We start from the raw sequence: 10,010 nt of genomic DNA, 5'->3' as shown, positions 1-10,010 counted from the left end.
TTAATACCTTTTATTGAACTTTAAAGAAAAACAAAATATCTTTGTGCCAATATATCACAGCTAAGGATTGCAAACTATCATTATATACTTTAGTTAAACTTACAATATCATTAATTGTTTAAAGTTGTTTTTGACCCAAAACAAACTAATGTTTTTTAATTTAATTAAAATGACCTATTTGACCCCAACTTTATATTGACCACAATCTGTTTTAACCAAAACCAAATTGGATTTTTTTTATAGAAATGACCCATGTGGGCTTGAACTCAATTTATAGAAAATTATGGATAATTAGAAAAAGGGAAAATTACCAAAATAAACAAGTTTGACCAAGAATTTACCAAACTAGACATGTCTATTTTAGCCTACATCTCTCCAATCATTGGTTTTTTGACCAATAAACAACTGACACGTCACCGAAGCCGGCTAAGACTTAGCCTCCACTTTATGGGCACAGAATTTTATGAAAAGTAAACGAGCCCCCCTTTAGCCAATAATAATTTGACACGTGTCAAAGACGGCTAAACTTAGCCTACATCTATGGTTATTTAGCCGGCATCTTTGACTCTTAGCTGGCTAAGTAAATAGACACGTATCTCGAAGCCGGCTAAGAGTCAAAGATGCCGGCTAAATAACCATAGATGTAGGCTAAGTTTAGCCGCCTTTGACACGCGTCAAATTATTATTGGCTAAAGGGGGGGCCGTTTACTTTTTATAAAATTTCGTGCCCATAAAGTGGAGGCTAAGGCTTAGCCGCCTTAGCCGGCTTCGGTGACGTGTCAGTTGTTTATTGGTCAAAAAACCAATGATTTGAGAGATGTAGGCTAAAATAAACATGTCTAGTTTGGTAAATTTTTGGTCAAACTTGTTTATTTTGGTAATTTTCCTCAGAAAATGAGTTTTTGAGTTTTTTTTAGGATGGAAAGGAAAGGTGTTGGAGCAGTTAGGAAGGATTAAATTGATGTTTTTCATAATAAATTATCCTCTAAAAATGGGATGATTACTAAGGATAAAAAACCAAATTACAATATTACCCACTAATCTTTTCATCTTCTTCATTACTTCATCAGGTGAACACTCATTTTGTAAAAGTGTTATTTTCCTTTTCTTTCTATCCAACTTAAGAACATAGTTATCCTTTTCTTTCATTTAATTTCCTTCCAAGTCAACTCTTTTTCTTTCCGTTATTAAAAAACTCAAGAACAAGGCGTTACTGAGATTTGTAAATGCAGCAATTATAAATGGTAAATGTAATGTTTGATAAGTTACTCCTTTCTAACTTATCAAAAACTCCTTCTTTCTTCTTTAAAAAGTTAAAAAAAGTCACATTGTCCAAACACCTTTTTAACTTATAAAAGTTTATTAATGACGAGGGGTGCTAGTATTCGAATAACCAAATTCACATTACCTGTTTTGTTTCTAAATGATCTCCATAAACTATGCTTCTCCAAAACAAATATTGATGCAAAACTGTCAAGAGAATGACTAATTAAAATTTGCTTCCCAAAGAGCCAAAACATGATAAGCAACACCAGATTATGCCGAAATTTTTACTTCAATAACGAAACAGAAGCGAGTCGAAGAGAGTTAGATCGCCATAACTACATTATAATTTTTGAAGTAGAAAAGGAAGGTGGGGGTAGATTGAACCATCTAATCTTTCTCGTCCCGTTACACTTGCCTTATTACATTACTAGATCTAATCTCAACCGGCAATCAGTCGTCCGATAAAATAAAAAAGCCGTTACTTTTTTTACCATCCCTCATCGTCGCCCTCTTTATTTCGTATTTGTTAACATCACTGGTACAGTTATTCCAACCGCTCAATCGACCTTCAACAGGCGCCGCTGCGTAATTATTTTATTTACTTGCGAATTTTAGCTAGGTTTGAGTGGAAAAGAAAGAAGAACAATGCTGATGATTATACATATTAAGGGTTTACAATGCCATCGGCAACACATTCGTCTGAACGGGTATTCAATTGTATTTGTTGTTCATAATTGGGGAAATAGCCAGGCCACATATCATATGCTTATTTTTTTTATTTTTTCGTCTTTGGGAATTTGTTGAACTAATTGTCTGCCTGCCGATTTAATCTTTAACAACATCAGCAAGAAAGCAATTAGTGGTCCTAGATTTTAAATATTAATTTGATTGATGTTTGGTAAAAAAAATTATCCGATGATGATTCCATGTTATTATAACTAACCTATTGTCTGCTTTTATCAATCGACTGATATAATTAATTTGTGTTCCTAAACTTAGGTTTTAGCATTGCAGAAAAAAAGACTTGTTGTTTTCGTTAGATTACGTATTGTTGTTTTGGTGTTCCTTAAACTAAGTTTAAAAAGTTTATTTGAAGTCTACTATCTAATATGTTGGGCCTTCTCATGACAATATATAGAAACTGCATGGTGTCATTACCAAATATATATAAATCTTTTCTTTATCTATTATAAGTCAAGCTCCTGTTTGTTTAATCAAGGTTAAGAGGTAATTACCATATAATTAAATCTACAGCTGACGCCTCCACACAAGATAGCTCACAAGGTCGACCTGAACTTACTGGATTTGCAGCTACCAACCACGGTACTACATCAGAACCAATCTATCATTTTTTTAGGAAGACAACAAGACTGAATTTAACTAGATATGCACCACTTTTATAAATTTTCCAACTCTATTTTAATGTGTTCACAACATGCATTTGTTTATGTTGGTAATTATAGAGTTGGTTAGTGGGCCAAAACTGGTTGGGACTTGGGTCAGCTAACATACCAAAACTGGCTGGGTCGGTTAAAATGTCAAAACTATCTGCGTTGGATAACAGGTCAAAAGTGGCTGGGGTTACTAACAGGTCAAAATTAAGCTAGCAGTAAATGATACGGGTCAAATGGTTCATATAAACCAGCTCAATGTTGTTTAACAGCTATGAATAGTTGATACACGAAACGTTCTCAAGTTTGTGTAATATGTATTTATCCTTATTAAGCATTTAAGTAGATCCCATTATAAGGTCTACAATCATGGTCATATATGACCAAAATTGAAATGGAATCATGGGCATACATGATCTTTATAGACTTTGCACATTCAACCATGATTCAAATTGTATTAGCTAAAAATGATAAATGAAGAAGAGTAGGGAAGAGTAGGAACCAATTAAAAAAAACTATATTGTTTTTACAGAAAGTATGTATTTTTGTGTTTATAGACCATTCAAACATTTTTGGGACCACCTTTTACTTAACTTTCATATCAAGTGTAATGGTCGTAATAGTGGTTTTGTTTATCTCAAGTTTAATTACATATTAACAGTAATGGTCATAATAGTGGTTTTGTAGATCTCAAATTTACATATTTAAAGTAATGGTCATAATAGTGGTTTTTTACTGTTAATATGTAATAAAGCCACTGGGTAAAAAAAACCACTTCTTAGCCAATACAAAGCATTAATGTGTTTAAAGATCATTCAATTGTGTCTGCAATTTTTAGATACAAGTCATTCAATACTAATAATTGACTAAAAACCAATGACCACCTACTGGACAAGAGATTTAGGGCACACTATAACAAAAATAGATACAAATGGCTTAACTAATCGCCATCACCGCCGCCGTGAAGAGGCCGGGGGAAGAACACGACACCGGCGCCACCACCAGTGGTCGTATGCCGTCAGTAATTTCTGGATGGTTTTCAGAAATTAGCCCAATGTGGCCTGGTAGGTTTTGTTCAAAATTGATTATAATACTTTTATTTTTGTTAAGTTTATGAACCTGATGTTAATTTGGGATTATAGTGAGTACCCCTTTGATTTATAGATCTTTTAAAGATGTCAAGGTGGTTAATTTAACTCAATGGATTGATTCTTGATAGGGTTTTATTTTGTTAAACTTAAACAAATCATTTTTTCCCCCAAAATTAAGTTTAAATGCATTCACTTGATACTCATAAGTCAAAAGGTGGACAATAATAATGAAATAAGGGGCTGAACTTTTTCTTTTATGGCTGTTTTATTATTTCCTTTTTTGTTTCTTCTTAAATAATTATGGTATGAACACAGTGTAATGTACAAACTAATGATAGTGCAGGAGAAACACACTATTTGAAGGTGGAAAAACTGTCGTTTGAGGGCAAATCTGATTACCAGAAACTTATGGTGCTTCAGGTAATTGCGTTATCATTTTTTTTCACTTTCTTTCTTTGTCACTTTATGATAAAATGTGTGATGATTTTCGTTTCAATCTGCAACGTATGACAAGGTGATCCTCTATCTCCGTTCTTGTTTACGTTGGTTATGGAGGTACTTCATGTAATGATTAAGAAGGCGATTGATTCGAGGGCTTTTCTTGGGATGAAGTTGCCGAACAACGGGCCACTAATTTCTCATCTCTTTTACGCCGACGATGCTCTGTTTATCGGTCAGTGGTCGGAGGCGAACGTTGTTTTCTTGAATAGGTTACTCCGGTGCTTCTTTCTTGCTTCCGGGTTAAAGGTAAATATTAATAAAAGCTTGCTTTTTGGTGTGGGGGTGGAAGATTCGGAAGTGACAAGGCTGGCTGCCCACCTAAACTGCCTGAAAGGTGATCTTCCTTTTACTTACTTAGGCTTGATGGTCGGGGCCAACATGAACCGGGTGTGTAACTGGAAGGTAGTAGTTGACAAATTTCATGACAGACTTAATGTGTGGAAGGCGAGATTTTTGTCGTTTGCGGGTAGGGCCACCTTGGTTAAAGCTGTGTTGGGGTCGCTTCCAAACTATTATCTTTCTCTTTACAAGGCTCCTTTGGGGGTGATCAAAACACTTGAAGGGATTAGGAGTAGGTTCTTATGGGGTGGGGCCGGCCTTTCTCGGAAAATTCGTTGGGTTCGGTGGGGGAAAATTCTGGAGGCAAAGAAGATGGGTGGGTTGGGGATAGGCGGTATAAGAGAGCTTAATGTGGGACTTCTTACGAAGTGGTGGTGGCGGTATAAAAAATCGATGGACCAGTTGTGGGCTAGGGTAATTACTGCTCTTCATAGTGGGGGTCGAAGCTACATCTTGGTGCCAGTTAAAAAATCGTGTATATGGAGGAATATTGCAGGAATAAATTCGGAATCGGAACATGGGAATCTAAACCTGAATAATAATATAGTGTGTGATGCTGAGAGGGGCAACTCGGTCGCGTTCTGGTATGACACTTGGATCCAAGGGGAGCCTTTGTGTGACCGTTTTCCGTTGATGCTCGCTTTAGCAAAGAATAAGTGTGCAAAAGTTTCAGAGTGTTACAAAGTAGTGGAGGGTCGACTGATTTGGGACATGGCCTGGAAAAGGAGCCCTAGAACACTTGAAGAATGTGCCCAGGTGCAGCAGTTGATGAAGTTGTTATGTTCGCAGAAATTAAGAGATGTTAGCGATACTTGGGTTTGGTTGAGTAATGGGGCTAAGGTTGATTTTTCGGTGAAGCAGGTCAGATGTGACCTCCAATCTGAGAGACAACGGGATAACAATGATAACATATTCCATTGGAGTAAACTCTCTACTCCAAATGTGAATTGCTTCGGATGGAGAGCGGTGATAAACAAATTGCCCACGGCAGAGGAATTGACTAAAAGGGGTATCAATGTTGGAGATGGTTCCTGTCCGTGTTGCGGGATCGCTGCAGAATCCTCATCTCATATCCTAGCTGAGTGTCTCTTTGCTAAATCTGTGTGGTGGAACGTTTGCGTTTGGGTTAGAGTTCCGATTCCGACCGAGATTCAATCTCTCAAGCAGATGTTAAATCATGTCATGTCGGCGGATATACCGAAGAAGAAAAAGGAGGTAATTTATGCTGTTTTCCTCATGACAGCGTGGCGTCTTTGGCTTTCTAGGAACGAAAAGGTGTTCAATGGCCGGACGTTGAGGCCGGTTAGAGTAGTCGAGGATATTAAGGAAGGAACTTATTGGTGATTTGGTGGATGGTAAAAAGAGCCAAGATCCCAGGCTTGAGCATGGATCAGTGGTATTCTTTTGAGGGGATTAATTTTCTGATGTAATTTTTGTTTTTGTTTGTTCTTGTTTTCCTTAGCTGCTTGCTAAGGTGCTTGTTTGTTTTGTGAGTAATGTTATGGTCCCTTTTGGCTGTTAAAAAAGAGAGAGAGAGAGATGAGTGCGCGTATCGGAAGTTGATCACCCATCTTCCTCTTTTGTTCAATCCCAAATCCTAAAGTGGTCCTGTTCTTTACTTACAACTATTTTCTTGCAATCGTTATGGCAAAATAATGACAATTTAATCATGGGTGTTTTTTTATAACCATTAACAAAAACAAAAGTTTCAAACTTTAATGTCTTTATGATAATTTGCAGGTTTTGGTAGTTGGAGGAGGAGGTGGTGGTGTTTAATGTATTGCGTTTAGTAGCTCGTCATTCTTTTGTTGAACTCAGAGATACTTGGGAGATAGATAAGATGGTCGTTGTTGTGAGTATTCATGATCTGTTTAATTTATGATCATTTTATTCAAAATGTTTAGTAACTTTATATGGTTTTTCAGGTTTCTAAAGAGTTTTTTTAGGTGTAGCTGTCGGGTTTTTTGATGATCCGCGTGTCAAACTCTACATAGGCGATGGTATACACACTATATATCCTTTTGTTACTATCCTCGTTATTTAGTATTTTTGTAGAAGTTTTTTTAAAATTTATTTATAAATCTTGTAGGAATTGTATTATTGAAGGCTGCTCGCCAAAGGGAGTTATGATGCGGTTATAGTCGATTCTTCTGATCCCATCGGTATACATACTTGGGCCCACCTGCACTATATAACTAATTTAATATGCTGATATGGCCATTACTCCCACACAAGAACTTTTTGAAAAGCCGGTTTTTGAATCGGTTGCTAAAGCACTTCTACCCGGTGGTGGTGTGTGCACACATGCTGAGAGGATATGGCTTCATATGCACATAATTGAGGATATTGTTGCAAATTGTCGCCAAGTGTTTAAAGGGTCAGTTAATTATGCGTGGACAACTGTTCCTAACAGGGCCGGCCTAATAGTTAAGCTAGGTAAAGCTAGGGCTTTAGGCCTCCAAAATAATAAGGCCTCCGTTCAAAAATTTGTTAATACTTATATATTACAAAAAACACATGTTAATAAGCCAAAAATTGGTTTATAATCTAGTTCTGTGTATTGGCCCAATGGTTTGCACGCATGTTTCCAACCCGCGGGAGTGTCTACCGTTGAGTTCGATTCTCAAATGTTTGTGTATTTTTTTTAATATATTTCTCATTTTCTTTCCCACTTGTTTGATTATCTCATGAGGCCTATTTTTGCTACTTTTTCTTGGCAAACATATTCTCTTTTTCATCTTAAGTTTTGTATATACATTGAACTCATTATAAATTAATCACGCTTTCATATTTTTACAAAAACTTAGAATTACTAATTTCATATAAGAAACATGACAATCGTTTGATAAATATATATAAATCCATAATTTCATCTTTTTCTAATTCTTCTAATTCTCATTAAGTAAATGTCATTAAGACTAAATTATGACCAGCTTATAGGAATAAGTCAAAATACCTTCTCTAATTTATCTTACAAATTTACAATCGGTTATAGGCGTCACCCAAATAACTACTTTGATTTAGGAATGTTTGTTAATAAAACAGTTCACTAACTATTATGAGATATAATTCTATGAAGTTGGTAGCTATGAATACATAACAAGAAGATGCTTCACTAATCATGTAATACTACTATATGTGTTCTATAAAAAGCTTACTAATGTCGGTCTAAAACTCGAAAATGAGTAGCATTTTGTAACAACGCAATTTCAAAGAGGCCTCAAGTTTTTTTTCCGCTTTAGGCCTCCGAAAAGGTTGGACCGGGTTCCTAACAATATTATTATTAAAAATACGTATACCGAAATATAAACACAATGGTGTTATTGGATTCATGTTGTGTTCGAGGAACCCAGGGTTGATTTCAAGAACCTGATAGATAGACTAATGACAACGGAGGCAAAGAAGTTGTACAAGAAAGAGGTGATTATGTTAATAAAGTTTCAAATTTGATGTTTTATTGGTTATTTTTGCATATTGTAGAATGAACAGGTGTTGGATTTCCCAATAATAAGTTTTGTTTTTGTATGAAGTTACTTATATTTGGTAGTAGTATATAATGGACTTTTGGGGTTCATGAGCCATAATTTTTTGCTTTAGTTGATCTTTTGAAGATTTCATTCGACATAAATTGGGCCGGAATCGGTTCTTGGGCTACTGGCCTGCACTTAGCAGCCCAATAGGTTTTTTTTAATAAATATGAACAATTAGTTGTGCACATGCAAAACGGTGTGGTATTCGATTCATACAAAACTGGTGGTAAAGCGGTTTGGGTGAGAGTATGCCGATCTGATGGAATGAATCTGTTAGTTTGAACTCGGCTTGAGAATATATCCTTGAAACTGAAATGAAGCCGGTTAAAACTAAATCGAACCAATTTCAAGTCATTCTAAATCCAAACCCATTTTCCCCTTTACATGGCGGTTTTTAATCCGAGCCGGCTTGCATCAATCTGTCTTTGATTATCCTTAACTTAATATGGAAAGTGTTATTGTGTTGAGGTTCTTTATTATTATTATTACTACCAGATTACTTAACCATTAACATCATTAGTATCCTTACTATTTAACCCAGCTACGTGTATCAAAGTTGACCAAAGTGTATTTTTAATGCATACAAAGCCTCCTAAATTATTTGTCATGTTTGACGCATATTTTTGTCAAAATGTTTTTGGGACTTCCACAGTTCCACTCCTGTTTCGGCCCATACAAAATTGACATGTTAACCAACCCGTCCGACCCACCTTTGTTATAACTTATTATAAGTGTGTTGTGATTGTAACTTTCGATATTTGCCGGGAGAAATAATTTTAAGAGAAAAGCAATTAAATCTGAACCAAGATTGTCACTTCCAAATTCAAAGTCCCAAGATTGGAAACATGAAAAAGATGAAATGCTTCTTCAAGTTTCACAATAATTTCACTAATGTTTGTGTTGATGTTGATTTGTTTATCCTTAGCAACAAGCAACCTTAATTGCCTTTTGTATAGTTATTGTTCTAGAATGCGAACTCTTTTGAATTTTTATGGTCAAAGTGTAACTTTAGTAGTTAAAATTGTGATTAATCATAAATTGCTTTTATAGTATTGAGGCAACTTGAAATATTATAGTTGTCACATTCCAATGTTAATATTCCCGTCTACCAGACATATAAAATACTAGTTATTCTAGTTGCAACAAGAATTTAACATACATTGTCATAAAGTAACATTTTTATATTAAAACACATTATTAATTTATCCATTTCATTAAAATTAATTTATTAATGGACCAAAATCACGTTTTCATGCTCAACATGTACGTAATAGTTTTTAATGGAGGAAAATTTGAAATTGACAAAATGCCCTAAAAAACTACAATAAAGTTTTAAAAAAAGAAAAACCTAAAACACAGTAGATTTATAAGCATCATTAATCATTATAATCAACATTGTATTATATTTTTTTAAGTTAACAATTACATACAAACAATAATGTCAACTTATAAAATATAAACACAAACCGAGCTACATCTGGATAATGGGTAACTGAGCAACAAGCTGCGCCGCTACCCCCTTGGTTCCTCGGGCTATGAGAGTCACTGTGGACCGCCTTCTACACCTGCTCTAAAAAGCGAACCGGCTCGGGAGCTAGGGATCCAAATGTGTCGAAGGCAAATGGAATGAACACGTGCTGATTTTCCAAACACGTTTTCTCATGCTTAGCAACCTTCCTAGATTCCACACTCAAAACTGCCTATCTCAGAACCAAGCCACTGTCTTTCAGACCCACCAATGGGGACACCCCAGTGAGGTCGACACATGCATGCTTACCCCCTGCCCAGCCTAACAAAAGAAGTCCGCATGACGCAGGGTAGATCTTCCCCCTCTCTCTCCCTCCCTCCCTCCCTCACGGCCACCACCTTCCTCCACAGAAACACCACCAACA

At 35.8% G+C, this 10,010-nt stretch overlaps 1 pseudogene; it reads left to right on the top strand.

Moving 5' to 3' along the window:
- The first annotated feature begins 3,669 nt into the window (after positions 1–3,669).
- Positions 3,670–8,116, top strand: LOC143530744 (spermidine synthase 1-like; annotated as a pseudogene).
- Positions 8,117–10,010: the final 1,894 nt, after the last annotated feature.

The sequence above is a fragment of the Bidens hawaiensis genome, unplaced genomic scaffold, assembly GCF_021521415.1.
Source record: "Bidens hawaiensis isolate Kalapana, Puna unplaced genomic scaffold, B.hawaiensis_p1.1 tig00009022_1, whole genome shotgun sequence".
Lineage (NCBI taxonomy): Eukaryota > Viridiplantae > Streptophyta > Magnoliopsida > Asterales > Asteraceae > Bidens > Bidens hawaiensis.
The sequence above is the reverse complement of the archived record's forward strand: the minus strand, read 5'-3'. Positions and strand labels throughout refer to the sequence as shown.